Here is a 19509-nt window from a genome sequence, read left to right as displayed (position 1 = left end):
ATCACTGTATCTAATTAACATTTAAATCTTAATCAGAACTTCACTACTTACGGCTTTGCATATCATAAGCTGAAATGTAACTTCAGCATGAGCAACTATTCTAAGATTTGTTATTCTATTTTATTTAAAAGGTCTAGACATATAAATCAGAGAAACAAAGTATAAAATATATACAGTAAATTAAGTTTCAAAGGATAGCATATTAAAGGCAAGTTTGAAGATACATTAGTCAGATTTAATGGATAAAAGTCAGATTTAATGGATAAAATACTTCAGGATTTTCTTCTAGATTTCTTTTGTACTCATATGAGGATTTAACAAAGAGTCACAGCATTTGAGATTCCCCACAGAATATTTATGCTTTCTGTGCATGTGTGACTTCAAGGCTCAATTCTGTTTCTACTGAACAACATGGCAAAATTCCCATCAACTTAAAAGGAAGTGGAATAGTGTCAAATAGAAAGAGTTATTGGTGTCTAAAGAACTGGCAGTATTTTATCTTTAAGGACTATTTCTAACTAATAAAAAGATCTTCTGCCTTCCCCCTTCCCAACACACACAGATATTTAAAATCAAAGCAGTCTATTCATAGGGTTAGCATTAAACTACTGATATGAAAGATGCTGTATAATTGGTCAGTTTCTTTTTGTAGTGTAGTAGTCTTTAATATATTGTTTCATAAAATTTGGAGCTTTCCATGCTAGTTTTAAGATTCCCAGTGATGTTCTGACCAAATGTGTAGAACTTCTTTAGCTTTTGTCTAGAAGATGTTCAGGGGGATATTTATTATTTATTCTAAAGATTAAACAAGAAACTACTTCTAGAAACTCCACCTGTTTCTAGAAGTACAGTAGCAAAACTTTTAAAATATTTAATAGTGACAGGTGGAGCTTCACTGATTGATCACATCACTGTTTTTGAAATAGCGACATGATTTTTCACAATGCAATGACATTGCAATGCAACATCATGGCTAAAAGTAATGATCCCATGACACTGAAATACAATTATCAAGGTTATTAATACTATGTATGGCATACATTTAAGAGAGAATAACACAAACTGGCACAGGTAGAGTGAAGGATTAGTAGAAAGTTTGAGGAATGGAGAGCTTTTCTTACAAGAGGTACGTTTCTTAGCTAGAAATATATCTAAACATATGTGTGTGATGTATCTACATGTGTGTACCACACTTCTAGCTGTCTTTCACAGATAGGCCTAAGCTACCTCTACTCCAGCCAAGCTGAGCTAGATGTACACCAGATCCTATCCAAAAGCCACAGGAGTGCTGTAACATGCCAGAGCTTCTAAAGCCAGGCTCCTGGCAGGGCTTGCTAACCCCAGCCCAGAGCTGCTTCATGCAGCTTCACTGCTTTGACTTCAAAGCTGCCTCACCCTCAACTAGCTCAGAAGATAGGCAAGTATATTCAAAGTATTTCAGGGTGAACAACAGGAAGAGACAGAACTACTGAAGCTAAAGGAAAAAGTCAGAATAAAGTCTTCTCAAACCAAGTCGGTCTGCAAATTAGTAGGTTCATAACCTACAAAGAAGAAGGCTTGAGCTGACCTTTCAACTGGACCAGTGAAAAGCTAAAATCTAGCCACTTTTAACAAGTAGTTTCTGAAGGACATTATAGAAGCTCAGTATGTATATCCACAGGAACTGCATTTAATACCCACATAGTTCCTCCTAGGCATGTGCTCCTAATAATTACTTAGACAAATAGATTATGTAAAATCTATAGACCAGGTAATGGGAAATCTCTTCTCATCCTGCTGAAGAGAACATGGATGAATCCTGCCTCCTTGACGTCTGCAATGCTTAATGGTACAAGTGTTCCATGAATAGAAATGCAAACTTTTGATGTATTCAGTGCCTTCAGTGCTTCAGGGAAGCATTCACACTACTGGATACCTATTTGTTTCATCAGAAGCTATCTGGTCTCAGAAGAAAACTGACCTGGTAATTTTGTGAGAATCTTTCTTGCAAAATGTTTAGTGTATTCATTTTAGATAAGATTAATTTTTGTGTTGTTTGAGATTTCTTTTGAGATAGGCACAGGAAATTTACAATAGCACAAATTTCATAGAATCATAGAATCATAGAATATCCTGAGTTGGAAGGGACCCTTAAGGATCATCAAGTCCAACTCTTGACACCGCACAGGTCTACCCAAAAGTTCAGACCATGTGACTAAGTGCACAGTCCAATCTCTTCTTAAATTCAGACAGGCTCGGTGCAGTGACCACTTCCCTGGGGAGCCTGTTCCAGTGTGCAACCACCCTCTCTGTGAAGAACCCCCTCCTGATGTCAAGCCTAAATTTCCCCTGCCTCAGCTTAACCCCGTTCCCGCGGGTCCTGTCACTGGTGTTAATGGAGAAAAGGTCTCCTGCCTCTCGACACCCCCTTACGAGGAAGTTGTAGACTGTGATGAGGTCTCCCCTCAGCCTCCTCTTCTCCAGGCTGAACAGGCCCAGTGACCTCAGCCGTTCCTCGTACGTCTTCCCCTCCAGGCCTTTCACCATCTTCGTAGCCCTCCTCTGTACACTCTCCAACAGTTTCATGTCCTTTTTATACTGTGGTGCCCAGAACTGCACACAGTACTCGAGGTGAGGCCGCACCAGCGCAGAGTAGAGCGGGACAATCACCTCCCTTGACCTACTAGCGATGCCGTGCTTGATGCACCCCAGGACACGGTTGGCCCTCCTGGCCGCCAGGGCACACTGCTGGCTCATATTCAACTTGCTGTCTACCACGACCCCCAGATCCCTCTCTTCTAGGCTGCTCTCCAGCGTCTCATCGCCCAGTCTGTATGTGCAGCCAGGGTTTCCCCGCCCCAGGTGCAGGACCCGGCACTTGCTCTTATTGAACTCCATGCGGTTGGTGATCGCCCAGCTCTCCAACCTATCCAGATCCCTCCGCATGGCCTTTCCACCCTCATTCGAGTCCACAACTCCTCCAAGTTTGGTGTCATCAGCAAACTTGCTCAAAATACCTTCTATTCCTACATCCAGATCGTTTATAAAAATATTGAAAAGTACCGGCCCTAAAATGGAGCCTTGAGGGACCCCACTGGTGACCGCCCGCCAGCCTGACGCAGCCCCATTTACCATAACCCTTTGGGCCCTGCCCGTTAGCCAATTGCTCACCCATTGTATGATGTTTTTATTTAGCTGTATGGTGGACATTTTGTCCAGTAGGATCCTATGGGAAACCGTGTCAAAAGCCTTGCTGAAGTCCAAAAAAATCACATCAGCTGGTTTCCCTTGGTCCATCATACGGGTGATCTTATCATAAAAGGAAATCAGGTTAGTTAGGCAGGACCTACCCTTCACAAACTCATGCTGGCTGGGACCAATGACTGCTTTGTCCCCCAGGTGAGCCTCAATAAGTTCGAGAACCATCTTCTCCATGATTTTACCAGGCACTGACGTGAGACTGACAGGCCTGTAATTGCTAGGGTCTTCTTTCTGACCCTTCTTGTAAATCGGCACAACATTTGCCAGCTTCCAGTCTACCGGGACCTCTCCAAATTCCCAGGATCGTTGAAAAATAATTGAGAAAGGTTCCGCGATGACATCCGCCAGCTCTTTCAGCACCCGGGGATGAATCCCATCCGGACCCATGGACTTGTAGGGATCCAGGTGGAGTAGCAAATCCCGCACACGTTCAGGGTCGGTTGGGAGTTTGTCATCTCCACCGTCCCAGTCCTCCAGCTCAGGGCACCCTGGGTCCCGAAGCCCATCATCGGCATTGAAGACAGAGGCAAAGAAGGTGTTAAGCGTCTCTGCTTTGCCTATGTCATTGTCTGTGAGGAGACCTTCCCTATCAAGGAGCGGCCCTATGTATTCTTTAGTTCTCCTTTTTCCATTCACATATCTGAAAAAGCCCTTTTTATTTTCTCTCACAGACACAGCCAGCTTCAACTCTAGGTGTGCTTTGGCCACACGAATTTTCTCCCTACAAACACGAACAGCATCCCTGTATTCTTTCCATGACACCTGGCCCTCCTTCCACTAGCGAAACACTCTCTGTTTCCGCCTAATCTCCATTAGAATGTTCCTGGTCAGCCATGCCGGCCTCCTGCCCCGCCTGCCTGACTTGCGATATTTAGGAATTGCCTGATCTTGTGCTTCTAGGAGGCATCGCTTAAAGAATGACCAGCACTGGTGGACATCGAGGCCTTCAAGAGCAGTTTCCCAGGGGACCTTGCTGACTAGTTCCCTGAGCAGCCTGAAGTCCGCTTTCCCCATATCTAGGGATGAAGTTTTGGTGGCACTTTTCCTTCTGTCACCGTAAATTTTGAACTCAACCACTTCATGGTCGCTATGACCAAGGCGGCCACCAATCACCACATCTCCCACCAGACCCTCTCTGTTTTCTAGCAACAGGTCTAGGAGGGCACCTTTCCTAGTTGGCTCCGTTAGCACCTGCACCAAGAAGTTATCATCTAGGTGCTTCATGAACCTCCTGGACTTGCTCGTGTCAGCCGTGTGGCACTCCCAGTTAACGTCTGGCAAGTTGAAGTCCCCCATAAGGACAAGGGGAGTTAATCTCGAGGCCTCTCTTAGTTCTGTAAAGAATAATTTATCGGCGCTATCGTCCTGGCCAGGCGGTCTGTAGTAGACTCCCACAACGACATCCCCTTTATTCGTTCGTCCCTTGATCCTTACCCAGAGGCTCTCAACTTTGCCATCGCCGACCTGAAGTTCCACACAGTCCAGCCCCTGCTTCACATACATCGCCACCCCACCACCTCGCCTACCCTGCCTGTCCCTCCTGAAGAGCCTGTAACCATCTATCGCAACACCCCAGTCACAGGACTCATCCCACCAGGTTTCGCTTATGCCGATGATGTCGTAGTTGCGGGATTGGGCCAGGACTTCTACCTCATCCATTTCATTCCTCATACTGCGTGCGTTCGTGTAGAAGCACTTCAGGTGCGTCTCCTTACACTCAGCACCTTGTGGATCTGCCCGAAGGACCTCACTGGCACACAGCCCCTCTGATTCTAGCGTACCTTCCCTTAGGTCTTCACCGGCGTGCCTGGTTTTAGCCCCTTCCCCCTTCACTCTAGTTTAAAGCCCTATCTATCAGCCCTGCCAACTCCTGACCAAAGATCCTTACCCCTCTCCGAGAGAGGCACATCCCATCCGGTGCCGTCAGGCCCTGTGTAGCATAGACCTTCCCGTGATCAAAGAACCCAAAGTTCTGCCGGTCACACCAGTCTCGAAGCCATGAGTTTATGTGAACAGCACGCCTTTCAGCTTCGATCCCCCCTATCGGAAGGACAGAGGCAAACACAACCTGCGCCCCTGATCCTCTAAGTAGTCGCCCCAAATCCCGAAAGTCTCTTTTGATCGCCTTCGGACTTCTCGTTGCTACTTCATCGCTACCAGCCTGAAAGACCAGTAGCGGGTAGTAGTCAGTGGGCCGTACCAGGCACTTGACTTTCTTGGCGAAGTCTCTCACCCGAGCCCCAGGGAGGCAACAGACTTCTCTGCGGGTTGGGTCCGGTCGGCATATCGGTCCCTCTGTCCCTTTCAGAAGGGAGCCCCCCATAACAATAGCCCTTCTTTCTTTTTGAAGGATGATGTGGCAATGTGATGTGTAGGTCACCTTGTCTTAGGCGCCCCCTCCAACTGGGACGGGTTTTTATCTACTTTGTCATTCAGATTGTCTTGTTCTAGTCCTTCATATCGATTATTTAAGGGTAGATGAGAAGGTGAGGTGGGCAGAGAGAGGGCTTGCCTACCACCCCGAATAGGCACCTGCCTCCATTCCCCCCCTTGATCTAGGTCTCCTCCCGCTGCCTGGCAGGAGGAGGGAACCTCCGTCTTCTGCATAACAGGAGACGCCTGTGCTGTGGCAGGCTCGTGAGCCTGCCTCAGAGAGGGTAGAGTGCACCTCGACCAGTCAATTTCCATCTCCGATTCCCTGATGCTCCTGAGCCTGTTCACCTCCTCCCGGAGCACCGCTACCTGGCTGAGCAGTTCTTCAACCTGGGCACACCTCCCACAGGCATACCCACCACTGCTGTCGGAGACCAACAGAAGGCTGGGGCACACTCTGCAGCCCAGGACCTGGACGGCTGCGTGTTTCCCAGGTCCCTCCGTCTGAGTAGCCACCGTGGTGACCGTGGCTGGAGATGCCGCACGAGATGCGGAGGCCACGGTTTTCTGCCTGGTTGATACCATGGTCAGGTTCTACGCAAGCAGGTTACAAGCACGGAAGGGAGAGGTAGCTGCAACAGAGCGACGATGGATCCCCGCCCTTCCTGCCCGCGCTCACTGCCTCGCTAACTGCCGCGTCACTCCCCCGCATCACTCCCTGTTTGCCGGCCCTGGTCGCCGCGCTCCTGGTCGCTCGCGCTCCCTAAGGGCTGCCTTTGAGCGGCCGGGGGGAGGAGCTGTCGCTGACGCTGCTGGCTCCGCCTACGCCTCGTCAGCCTCCCTCACGAGGGCTGCCGGTGCCTGGCGGCTCCCTCACGTAGGCTCGATGCCCGAAAAATAGCCCTGCCTGTCCTGATCCCGCGCTCCGCTGCAGCACACGTCTGCCCCAGAGCCGGTCGCCTCGGCAATTTCTGGAACTTATTCCTATTTCTCTCCAGGCTTAGTTTGAGTAAGATCTACAGATTTTTTTTTTTTTTTGTTAAGCATGATTTTAAAAAAATATCAGCAAGCACATTTCAAAAAAAAAAAAAAAAGGCATCTTATTTGTCTTAGCTGCAGTCTTCAGAAAGCTGTGAATTCTGAATGGAACATGTATATCTCCTTTTCACTGGGAGAAAATCTTTCCAAGTTAGTGATTCATCATGGAAAATACATTATTGTCTGTGAGCATGGGCAGCAGCTTAGGTGCACTGATTTGTGTATTACACTGACTCCAGGGTATGGATGCTGTAGAATTGATTACTAATTCAATAGTTAAGGAAATACTTATTTGATTCTTACTCTTAAGTCCTGAAGACAACTTTTTCAAAAGTTTTAAAATTAACTGAGATGAATAATTTTGGTCAGGACTCACCTGGAGTTCTGTGTCCAGTTCTGGGCTCCCCAGTACAAAAAAGACAGGGATCTCCTGGAAAGAGTCCAGCAGAGGGCCACAAAGATGATACGGGGCCAGGAGCATCTTCCCTATGAGGAAAGGCTGAGAGACCTGGGTCTGTTCAGCCTTGAGAAAAGAAGACGGAGACGGGATCTTATTAATGTTTACAAATACCTTAAATGTGGGAGACAGAGGGATTTGGCCAACCTCTTTTCAGTGGTTTATGGGACAAGAGGCAATGGCCACAAAAATGTGGCCCAGGGGCAATGGCCACAAAATGGATCACAGGAAGTTCTGCACCAACATGTGAAGGAACTTCTTCATGGTGAGGGTGATGGAGCACTGGAACAGGCTGCCCAGGGAGGTTGTGGAGTCTCCTTCTCTGGGGATATTCAAGGCCCATCTGGATGCCTACCTGGGCAACCTGCTGTAGGGAACCTGCTTTGGCAGGGGGTTTGGACTGGATGATCTCTTGAGGTCCCTTCCAACCACTACAGTTCTGTGATTCTGTGATTCTGTAAAATATTGTAGGTGCCAAAGCACTGAAAGTCCTGCATCCCATTCTACAATATTTTTGAAAATTACTCCTATTAGAGACTATTTTCACATATGTATATCCTGCACTCCAGCACTCTACGTGTCATTAACAGCTTAATCTTAGAAAGACCACGAAAAAAAGTTATACAGATTTAGAAAGGGACTTGTGGACCAAGTGTAATTTCTGTTACTTTCCATTTCACACTGAAAAAAATACATTTCAGAAAATATTTGAATGTATAAGAAAAAACAAATCTGTAGGTGCTTATGTAGGTAATATAATAAAGCTTTTTAGTGTTACATAAGAGGATAAAAGAGTTCCCTGTGGATCTATTTTTAATATAGATTAAATCCATGGCACAACTGAGATTATAAAGTTTCAACATTCCAAGCAGCTATAATAACATGCATTTAAAATCTCATTTTAACAGGAAAAAAAGAAAAAAAAAGTTAAGCAGGAATATTATGGCATCTACTTGTTGGCTTCTTTACAGAAACCAACTTCTACACTTTGTTCCACTGCTGTGGTTCAGATAAACGAAGGCAGTTTTGCCAGTAATGAATAGAACTCACTCTTTCCTCTTTTGCAAGAGACCCAAAGATTTTGATATTCAAGGAATGGAAAAGTGTACATTCATTTATTGAGTCCTCTCTTGGAGATAGATTTCTTTTAAAGTGCATGCAAGAATAAGCATAACAGTTACTATAAGATGATCTATAAATTGTTGGCTATTTTGGAGATGTAATTAGATTGGGCTTTTAAAGTAAAAATATTTCTAGAGATGTTGCTTCTTAAGAATTAAATTAAATACATATATGTCTAAGTTGTAGGTTAAACATGTATTTTTTTTTCCCATTCTAATTTTGACAAAATACAATGTAATGTACGTGTTACAAAGCAATTTTCTAAGTTCTACTGAAACTTCAAAATTTTCATCTACAGAGAGAGAAGTTTTTCTTCAGAAGCAGGAGAATTTGTAATCTTTTGATGCACTCTTGAGAGGCAGGTGAAAATCAGTAAATACATTCATAAGAAAGAAGAGCTGCCCACTGATGACTGTGTTTCTCATGAGTGTTGCTGCTGCTGGTAAAATAAGATCCAGATGTCTAATTTCAGGTCTGAACATACACAAGTCAGTGATGTGGAAGGCTTTCTCCAGTGTGGCTTCCAGTATGGCTTTCTCCAGTATGGCCTTGTGTGACTTGTGGACCACCAGATAGGAACTGTCACCCACTGTTACAGCACTATATTCCATAGGATATTAACATGATGCAAGACTGGGTAATCACTTCTGTGGGTGAAATTCAAGCTTCCCCATAGTCTGAAGGATGGGAATCTCTCCCCACCTTCTCTTTCCTGAGAGATTCCTTTTGTTAGATGCCAAAACTGCAGCACAGGCTACTTTAGTTACGCTGACAACTACCCCCCCCCCCCACCCCCCCCCCGATTTCCCTTTGAATGAGAAAGTAGGAAATGCTCCAGTTTTTGCCATTTGTTTTGTGGGATTTGTCTAGGTCTCTGTACCAGCAGATGTTTTGCACTATGGAAAATCACAGCCTGTTTTTTCTTTAGAAAAGAGACGGGAAAGTCAAATCCTTCTCAGAGGTACACAGTACACAAGGCAATTACCACAACTTGAAACAAGGGAAGTGACAGCTAGATATACGGAAAAAAAAAATAATTTACTGTGAGGGTGGTCAGACACTGGAAAAGTGTCCCAAGTGACATCTCCATCCTCAGAAATTTCTATATTTTACAGAACCAGAGGGTAAATGGCCAGAACTGTCTTAGATGCTGCCCCTGCTGTGGGCTTAGAGTGCTCTCCAACATGATTTTCTGCAATTCTGTGATTCCTGAGCTACCAAAAGCTACTTTGTGCTACCCCAAATGGGTACAAGTGGCTGTAGTAGACATCTTCCCTGGTTTAGCTATGCTGTTTAGATCTGTACATAATAGCAGAATGATTTCTCACTTCTAACTAAACATTTTCTTGTCAACAGGTATTTCCTAATAAGTACTTATCTATTGGCAAAGGTTCTCTTGCAAATGATGTGGACTCCTTTTTTGTTCCTGTTCACCAGCTCACTGCTGACAGTGAGCAGCCAACTGCCACTTCCATTAATCTAGGACCCTCTCTAGCAAGGCAATGTAGAGATAAGGCAAACCGTCACCTTGGATTTGCAGTTTCCTATGGTTATTTAAGTTACATGGATGTGTCTCTTCAGTTTCCCTTCTGCAGTGTTGAGTAAATGATCAAGCATTTAGCAGGCAAGAACAGGGCTTCAAAGTAGTTATGCCTTCAAAAAGCTCCAATGTACTCACAAAGGATTAATAAGAGATTATTAGAAAGCTTCATATTAAATACTGTGGGTTCATTATATTTAGACATTGAATGAAGCTGATCTCTGTCGGAATTGTTGGCCAGGACTGAACTCTGAAAAACACAGCACCAGAGCAAGCTGAATTAAGGACATGCCCTCAGTGGAAGAATGGAATGTTTAAAATTCTCATCAGTATTGGAATGAAAATGTACTAAGCAACTAGAGGAAGTTTAAATATCTCCTCAATCTGTATCTCTAAACAAAGCATTTAAAAAAAAAAAAAAAAAAAAGGAAGACAGTTGTCAGATAACTTAATTTCTGGCAGTAATCAATGTTTTAATAGCTTTCAGTTTTCTTAGAAAAATATGCATACTTAACTATGAAGCTTTATTTCAGAACTTGGTTCTAAAGCCACATTAAATAAATATGTTATTTTTCTTAAAAAAAAAAAAGAGGAAGACAGAAGATATTTTAATAGATTTACAAATGAAGAGTTACTCTTAAAGTTTTAGGTGCCTCAATCACCCAGATCCCAGGAATGGGGTTATAACTGGCATCTTAGACCTTCAGAAGTGAACTTTAGGGGGAAATAAATAAATAAACAAAAACAAAATAAAACAAACTGAAAAAAAACAAACCCACAAACAAAAAAGCAAGCTGTTGAGCAAAAGAAGCCACCTACTCCAGAAAAATAACTTGCACTGAATCCCTGCTTTCGGTGCAGATTGGATCAGGTGTCCTCTAGAGGTCCCTTCCAACCTAAATTATGCTGTGACTCTGTAATTCATATAGCACTCAGAAGTCAAAGCCCACAACAACTCACATTGAGCAGTCCATGTCTTGCCAAACACTGTAAGTCAATCCAGTGACATATGCAATGAACTATATTACCTTGTGGTTAATACCAGGCCCAGCTGTGATTACACAGCATTGATGAAGAGGATAACAGTATCACAAGCCAGAGGCACTCTCCATAAACCAATGGAGAACACTCTAGCAGAAGATGAATGAGAGTCTATTTTATCATCACAAAAGCAAATGAAATATTTACTGAGTAGGACTAGCTGCACCAGTGCCAAAATCAACAAAATTAACACCGAAGGAAGAAGTACATGAGTAAAACTCAGAGCTATAAGGTTATCCTTACTGAGGGAATATGAGATTTACTACATCTGTAAATAAATCAGAAAAACAATATTTAGGAAGAAAGCTGATACCACCTATTTTTCCAAAGCATGGTGAATGTTTCTGGAAGACATTCTTTGAATAAACAAAAACCACATACCTCTTACTTGGATATTATTTCACATTCAAGGCATACACCAAGGCAAAATTTGTAAAAATAAAGGATGAAGAGATAGTATATCTGGAAGAAAATGTATAGATGAGTAACTCCATAGGCTACAAAGAGCTTCTGTAAAATCCATAGTTGAACAAAACCTTGGAAAACATTAGCGGTACCTTACAGAACTGTTGAAGCCAGCAACAGTATGCTTATACCAGTGGCAATGAATGGATAAACATTTTCTTGAAAATCGTGAACTAGGGTATGTGCCTAGTGCACTGCAACTGCTAGTGGTGTTTAGTTTGTGGGACCAGAGTAGCTGGAAGACAATTTCCCACAGACAGAGTATGTATAGTGTGGGTGTTGCATCCTCAGGACCAATAGGCAGATCCACGTCTGCTGGTCTGCCCTACTGGATAATGTGGACATCACTGCTGTGTCTGAAAAGGGTCCTAGCACAGCTCTTCTTCATCCACATGATGCTTGCTTATATGCTACAGATACTGATGAAACCATGTGTCAGTGTACTCAAATACAGAAGAAGTCCTTGTGTTCATTTCTAGCAGACATTTTTTTACCGACATTTGGTCATAAACCTGTCAATGATACTGACAAAAGGAGTATTACAAATATGTCCCAGTCAGGAAGGCAGAGATTATCTTTTCATTTACAAATGCTGCAAACAGTGGGGAGACTACACAGGTAGATTGTATTACAAACAAAAAAAAAATTTTTTTTTTTTTTTTCCCCAAATACATACTATAACTTCCAGGGTTACTGTTGTTGGGATTTGGAAAAAAAAATAAGAAAGGCTATTAGATCAGAATGCCCAGAACATCATGTTTTAAATTCCAATTATCATTATAAAACCTCTCTGTTAGTATTGTGTGCTTTTACTGTAAAAGCCATGTTTCTTGGTGTGCTAACAATAGGGAAGACACACACACACAAGTTTATGTATAGAAGTCTAGCACAAAGCCTGGAGACACTTGACAGTTTTATTAAATGAGGAGCTATCACAGCTTATTGTATTCATCAGAAAATACAAGCCAAGCAGCCACATTGGAAACAGAAGAGTTATTTGCTCTCCTCTTCTGCCCTACCTCCAGCAAACTAAGTATGTCCTATGCTTTTTTGCTTAGTTTGCCAGTGTAGACATAGTAGCCAATATTATTATAGATAATATGCTTATCAGAACCATTTTCACTTGACATAGCGACATAAAGCAATAGGCTGCAAATAAATAAATATGAATTTAATTTTTCACAAAATACAGATTTAGGTATATAATCATCATTGCCTTCGCTGAGTGCAGAGGAGCTAATAGTGATTATGTTCCCAGCCTAGCTACTCCAGTTGACTAAAACAGTTGTGTGGATGCAAGCCAGGGAGTTATGCTCACACACTGAGTTTCTGCACACAAATGAAGCACTTGCAAATGTGTGTAATGGTGCTCTTTAGTAGATCTGGCCCCGTGTGACTAATATTTCTTTCCAGAACCTAGTATTCTCTAGTACTCTGTTATGTTCAATGTTAATTTTCAGTTGATTTTAAAGTATATATTTACTTCTTGGATTGTTAGGCAGTACATTAAACTTTCAATAAATGCCACTAATTCCTACACCCACAGAAACATAATTTACTCCAGTGTTTTAATCCAATCTGTACTGCATTGACAAGGAAGATTATTTGCCAATGTTTTGAAGTCAGGCAGGGTGAGAGGGAAGAGCCTTTACATTTTCCAAGTTTATATCTAGGCCCAGATGGAAACAATTCTACAACAAAGGAATGAAATCTGGTAGGATATTCTTGAGATCTCGTAAGTTCAGCAGCACGTCACTGGTACTGAGGCCAATTTTCCAGAAGACTAATTTGAATTGCAGAAAAGAAGAGGAACGGAAGGCCAAATGGTATTGTACATTAACCCGTACGCTGCTGAAGTCTGGTGTTAAATGGGAATTTTATATAATGCAGTGCACATTATATAATTAACTCACGTTACATGTTTTGCTCAATTGTTAGTATTGGCTGATAATGTATGTGCCTGCGGTTTTTAAAAGGAAAAGCCTTCAGCACTTTAAGGCAGGCAAGTGAATGATGTGAAATTCTGTTACTGATTACAGTACTTACAATACTTTAGAGGATCTGTATTTATAATCCTAATGTTTATCTTTGACATCAGAGGCTTCCATCCACAACACTTAAAAGCTCTATACATTTTGTTGCAAAAAGCTACCACTGAAACAAATAAATGATACCCCATATCAGCCCACATATCTTTCAAAATGGATTGTTCTACTAATCAGTGAGCAAAAACAAAAGGTCTTTTAAAGCCTGCCAACAAAGATGGAATGAATTACTTCTGAGAAGCAAGACTGCAGAGCTGGTAGCTTGCTAAGTAATGATTCTTGGAGACTGTTCGCCTTTCAGAGTTCTTTAAAAAAGTTTCATGGCAAAATTAACATCCAATTTAACATCTGTTTCCTAGCAGAGGAAAGATGGCCTTGTGGATTAAAGTTGAGGACTTCTGGACTCAGATTTCCTGGGGAGCTCTGGCCAAATCACTTAATCTCCCTCTGCTCCATTCTTTGTCAGTAAAATGGGGGATAAAAATATTTCCTTGGGCTGACTTTATCACTTACAGTGAAAGCTCTTTTGGTGGAGGTTGTGTCTTTTATGGGGACACACAGCTCTTATGACAAAGTGGTTCTGATCTCAGGTCCTTTGGGCCCTATTGTATGACAAATGAAGGAAAGTAATCAGAGAACAGGCTGATATATCACACACTCAGGAAGTTATACAGACTTAAGATGACAGAAAAAAAAGTCACTAAAATAAGATATGATTAATGGTGTGCAAGGTTTATTTTTTTTTCATGAAACTACCAGGAGTTTCTTGAGTTTTGTGAATATTTGTTGGGAAAAATCATGACAGACAATCACCCTCCAAAAGGACTCAGCAAACTCAGCTGAAGTTATCAAAACTAAAGCAAGTAAATGGAATTCCTTAGGTCTGTGAAGAATCTTCAGCTCAGAAATATTGTTTACTTTGAAAAAACTCTGTCCTAGATAACTTTTAGACATGGAGCCAAAAACCCGATGTTTATGCTGAACATAAACAATCGGAAATTGAAATAATATTTAAAGTGATTGTCTTCCCCTAAAGAAAGGAAATTTTCCCATAATGCCTATAATATCAAGCTTTCCATTCTTAAAAGCAAACAAATATATTTCTTTAAAGAATCGCAGAATGGTTAAGGTTGGAAGAGACCTCTGGAGGTCCTCTGGTCCAATCTACCCTGCTCAAGCAGTGACAACTACAACAGGTTGTCCAGGACCACGTCCAGACTGTTTCTGAAGGTCACCAAGGAAGGAGATTTGCACAATATCTCTGAGTAATCTGTGCCAGTGCTCAGTCACCCTCACAGTAAAGAACTGTTTCCTGATGTTCAGAGGGAATTTCCTATGTTCCAGTTTGTGCCCACTGGCACCAGGCACCACCAGAAAACACCTTGCTCTGTCCTCTTTGCACCCTCCCTTCAGGTATTGATAAGATCACCCCTGAGCTTCCCCTTCTCCAGGCTGAACAGTCCCAGTTCTCTCTGCCTGTCCTCATAGGAGAAGTGCTCCAGTCCATTGATCATCTTGGTGGTCCTACATTGGACTCTTTCCAGTATGTCAAGGTCTTTCTAGTACTGGGGAGCCCAGAAGTGGACAGAGTACTCCAGGTGTGGGCTCACCAATGCTGAGCAGAGCAAAAGGACCACCTCTCTCAACCTGCTAGCAACACTTTGCCTAATGTAGCCAGGAATATTATTATTAATTAATATTATAAACCTTCTTAGCAGCAAGGGCACACTGGTGACTCATATTCAGCTTGGTGTCCACCAGGACTCCTAGGTCCTTTCCTGCAAAACAGCTTTCCAGATGGATCGCACCCAGGAATATTAATTTAATTTCATTTATTTTAACTAATTTGAGTGCTTTAAAATGTCATAACTAAAATGATGACTGTGTGAATGAAGAGATTTATCAACCTGTTTGAGACTGTTTGAGATAAAAAAAAGATATATGTATATATCCAAAAGATATCAGATATGATAATATGGAAAACTGATGAGTTTTGAACCTTTCTGCAGTAAAACAAGTCTTTTTATTTCTTCTTACAGAAATGCTTGGCTTTTTTATACCAATAGCTAATATTTAGTTTCTATGAATGTGCTCTCCTGAAGGTTGAAATTCTTGGTGGTTTGAAAACGGAGTTTTATTCCTTCCTGTGCATTGCAAATTTGGATTTCTTCAATCAACCTGCCAATCAACTTCCTTCACTGTAAATAAATTCACTGAACAAAACTGAAGTCAAAAAGAAACACAGAATGGGGATTTCTGTTAAAGATTATCATTTTTATCTTTCATTCCCTCCTCTGTTTCTAGCAGTGCATGTAAAATGGCATGAAAAACAGAAGTCAGGGAACAGTGAACCAAAATGAAGGCAGAGGAGCGCAAGGACACACACAAAATGGAGAAGACACAGCAAGCTAAATGAAAAATCATCTCATCTTAGAAATTTTCGTGTTCGTGCAGTTCTTCAAAGCTGGTTCAAGCAGAAAACAGTTAAATGGAGCATAACCAGAAATGAACTAATCAGTTGTTGTGTACTTATTACTGCTCAAGTCAGCATAACCTTTCCTCAAAGAGGAAGTAATCGCTGTAGTTGTCATATTTTGATACATTGTTAATCTCAGTTTTTAAGCAAAAATAATTTTGCTCTTCTGATGCAAATCTCATCCTTCTGAACTATTTTTTCAAATGAAAAGGCTACATGTATTAGAGAAGAAGAAGAAGAAAAGGAAGAAGAAGAAGAAGAAGAAGAAGAAGAAGAAGAAGAAGAAGAAGAAGAAGAAGAAGAAAAGCTGTAACTAGAGCTAAGCAGATATAAAAAGATAGTTTCCACAAACATGCACCTGATTGTTTAAATTATATTATTCGAACTTTGATACTGCCAATATGCTCATCACTGCATATGTTATGGCCAGGAATGTATTGCAGACATGTTTATTAAATAATTGTGATCAGGAGAGTTTGTGTGTAAAAAGTTTTGAGCAAGAAGTTGGACTGTGGGACCTACATGGGTTTCTTCCAACCTAAATTATTCTATGATCCTATGAAAATTAAATTTTGTAATTATGCATATCTAATCAGGGTGCAGATTAATCTCAAGTGACTCATTATATCAAAAGTGCTTATCAAATACTCTGAGGTACTCATAATCAAACTATGAGCAAAGAATTGTCCAAAATAAGTTGTCCAGTGACCTAATCAAGCAGTGAAGGTATTTATAGAAAATTGTAAGAAGTCGCAATCAGGACAGAGAACAAAACAAAAGCAAATAGATACATCAACAGCAATAGCTTATATGATGCAGTTTGTGAAGAAATGGAACAGTCCTAAGATCCCAGAGCCCATTTTTCTGTTTTTCTTTAAAAAGCTTCTTAATTTCTTTGGGATGCCAAATTATCTAGCTTCATTATTTACACATTTTTCTGATTTGTGGAAAGTTCCAGAAAGGACTAGATTCTGCAACTTTTATACACTTTGGTGAGTATCTATTAATTTAAGTTGTCTCACTGAAGTAGGTAAGCTTGTTCTTCTCTGTACTTATTTGCAATGTGAAACCAATCTCTAACAATAGATTTATTTCTCTATATTTCCACCTGGTATTTACATTGTGTACTTTATCACAGTGTGAGTTACAAATCAGTTTATGCACAGAAAAGGTTGGCATTGGATGGCAATAAGCTAAAGCCCATATAACATCTTGAACAAGATGTTTTCAATGCATCGTCTTCTTCTATCTCTCTCTTCTATTTGTAAACTATAAAGAAAAATAACAGTGGCAGCAGAGAAGACATAGTGGACATAATAATGTATGTTTAAAGAAGACTTTCATTCATATAGTTAAAACTGTTGGCTGAAACATGATGTGAGTCATGTTCCATTATAGCAATGAAATATCAGCCAACAAAATTTGAAAAAAATACAACTCAGATTTCTTCTCGTTTAAACAGACTGTGACCTAAAGGAATTAGAATGTATATAGGGAAGCTGGATCAAAAGCATAAAAGACAGAACTGGGTCTGGAACCTTCCACTCCCCCAAAAGTTGAAGAAGGTGTGTGGTCCAATGGTTCAGTTCCTCTTGATCCTGAGAGGGAAATGGGTGCCATCACAAAAGATGAAGTCAGTGCTCAGGAGTTCAGGAGATTTTGCACTTGGAATTCTCCTTAGCATATGGAACTTGTTGCTCTTTACAGAGCAATAAAGGCTGGGTTTTATGCAGGATCCTTTCCATTTCAAAATACTTTACTTAAATAGTTAATCTCTTATACGCTGTACAAAAACTAGTTCAAATTAACTTTCCCCATGAGCTTTATGAATTTGCCTATGTGTATCAAAGTGCACTTTGAATCAACTCTGAATAAAGGATAGGAAAAAATGATACTGAGATGATGAATTGGGAAGCTAGCCAATGGGAGGAGTACATAGCTTACAGAGATTATGAAAATTCAGCATAACACTTAAACAAAAAGTCAGGTGTAATTAGCCTGCTCCAGTATGACCTGTTTCATTTTTCAAATCTGAAAACAACTCTTCTGTGCATATTCTTGAAGAAAGCAATGCAGACCCATAAGACCAGAGATCCACCAAGTTTGGATTTTTCTCCTGCTTCAAAATCTCTTTGTTTACAGCTGCCTTTAGATTTCTTTAGTGAATGCTTTCAGATTTCAGATTTACTTCTCTATAAAGTGCCATAGCATTCTTTTCAACTACGAGCTGATTACTATCAGTCTTGTCTTCATATCAGAACACTTAATTTTTGTGTCCCTGTTTGGTTATAATTCACTTATATTTAAAAATTATCAAATATTTTCTTTAGGTATAAATCCTTTTCATTAGGAGACTCTTTCTTTATCCCTTTTGCAGAAAGATTTTATTTCTTGGCTAACAAGCTGGTTTTGTTTGTTTGCTTGTTTGTTTTTACTTGAGCAATGTCAGATAGCTCCTTTCAAAATTGTCTTTTTTAGACCAGAAAACACAACAATTAAGATTCATTAAAAATTATATGTTTTTTCCCATTTACACTGCCATAGCATTGTATAATGTATGTTAAAGAAAATGGTTAAGTGCAGGCTTCCTAACACCCTTATATTAGCTAAAACACTGACCATATATTAAGCACAGTGTACATTAAACACAATCACATGCCTCAGCCTTATTTCCTTACAAATATAAAAATACAATCACACCACATCAGACACACAAGATGTTGTTGCTCAAACCATAAGTAAAGATAACTTTAAAACAGATGTAGAAGATTACTCTAAGGACAGTACTCTTCTGTGCAATATCTATTTTATCTGAGTTAAACTCCAGTAATTTCAATTGTATTCATCTGAATTTACCTGGTGTGACAATGAAACACTTTATTGGCAGATATACTATCCTTCCTTCTTGGAAGTAGAGATTGTTTTGTCATTTTTCTTCATAGAATTCATATATTGTTTGTACTGCAGTAGTCCCTGGAGATTCAGTAATGGATGGGAAACTGGATGCAGGACAGGACAATAGGACAGTTGTCCCATGGAACATCAGAGTTTAAATAACAGAGCAGACGTACTTTTTATATGGTTTTCTGAGAGACTAGAATAAAACCTGGCTAAAGCACTCAATCCAATGATAGATGGATAAGGAGAAGCCAAGGCAGCATTTTCAAATAAAAGAGCATATTCTGCTGAAGAAGAGACTATAGAGAGGTGTCCTGTGTGGCTTTTTATACTCTGTGTTCTCTACAATAGAGTCTACAGCAGCTGTCACCAAAAGGGAGTCTTACAATGGATAGAAAGCATAAGGGCTGTTGAGGTGTTTGCAGGTGATCTGAATAAATTTCACTGAGGACTTTCTCATGGACTTTCTAGAAGAAAGGACTTTCCCTGTCATTTTAACAGATGCTGAGATAGGAAAGAGTTTTTGTGTGGGTCACAGAAAATCAAATATTAAATCAGGCTGAGACTTTTTATAGTTTTTTATAGCTAAAACCACAATTGCAAAATATCTTTATTAGTTTTTCTGGAAGAAAAAATCTATATTTGAATGCTCAGAGGGTTAAAAAGGGAAAAGGAAAAATATGTCAATTTAGGAAAAACATTGACATACTAAAGTATACATGTAATCTACAAAATCAACTAAGTACTGCAGAGAGTCAATACAGAAGATTGCTAGCCCAACTTATTTCCTAGTAAATATGCAGAACATGGTAAG

Source organism: Anser anser (assembly GCF_964211835.1).
Source record: "Anser anser genome assembly, chromosome: 1".
Taxonomy (NCBI): domain Eukaryota; kingdom Metazoa; phylum Chordata; class Aves; order Anseriformes; family Anatidae; genus Anser; species Anser anser.
The sequence above is the reverse complement of the archived record's forward strand: the minus strand, read 5'-3'. Positions refer to the sequence as shown.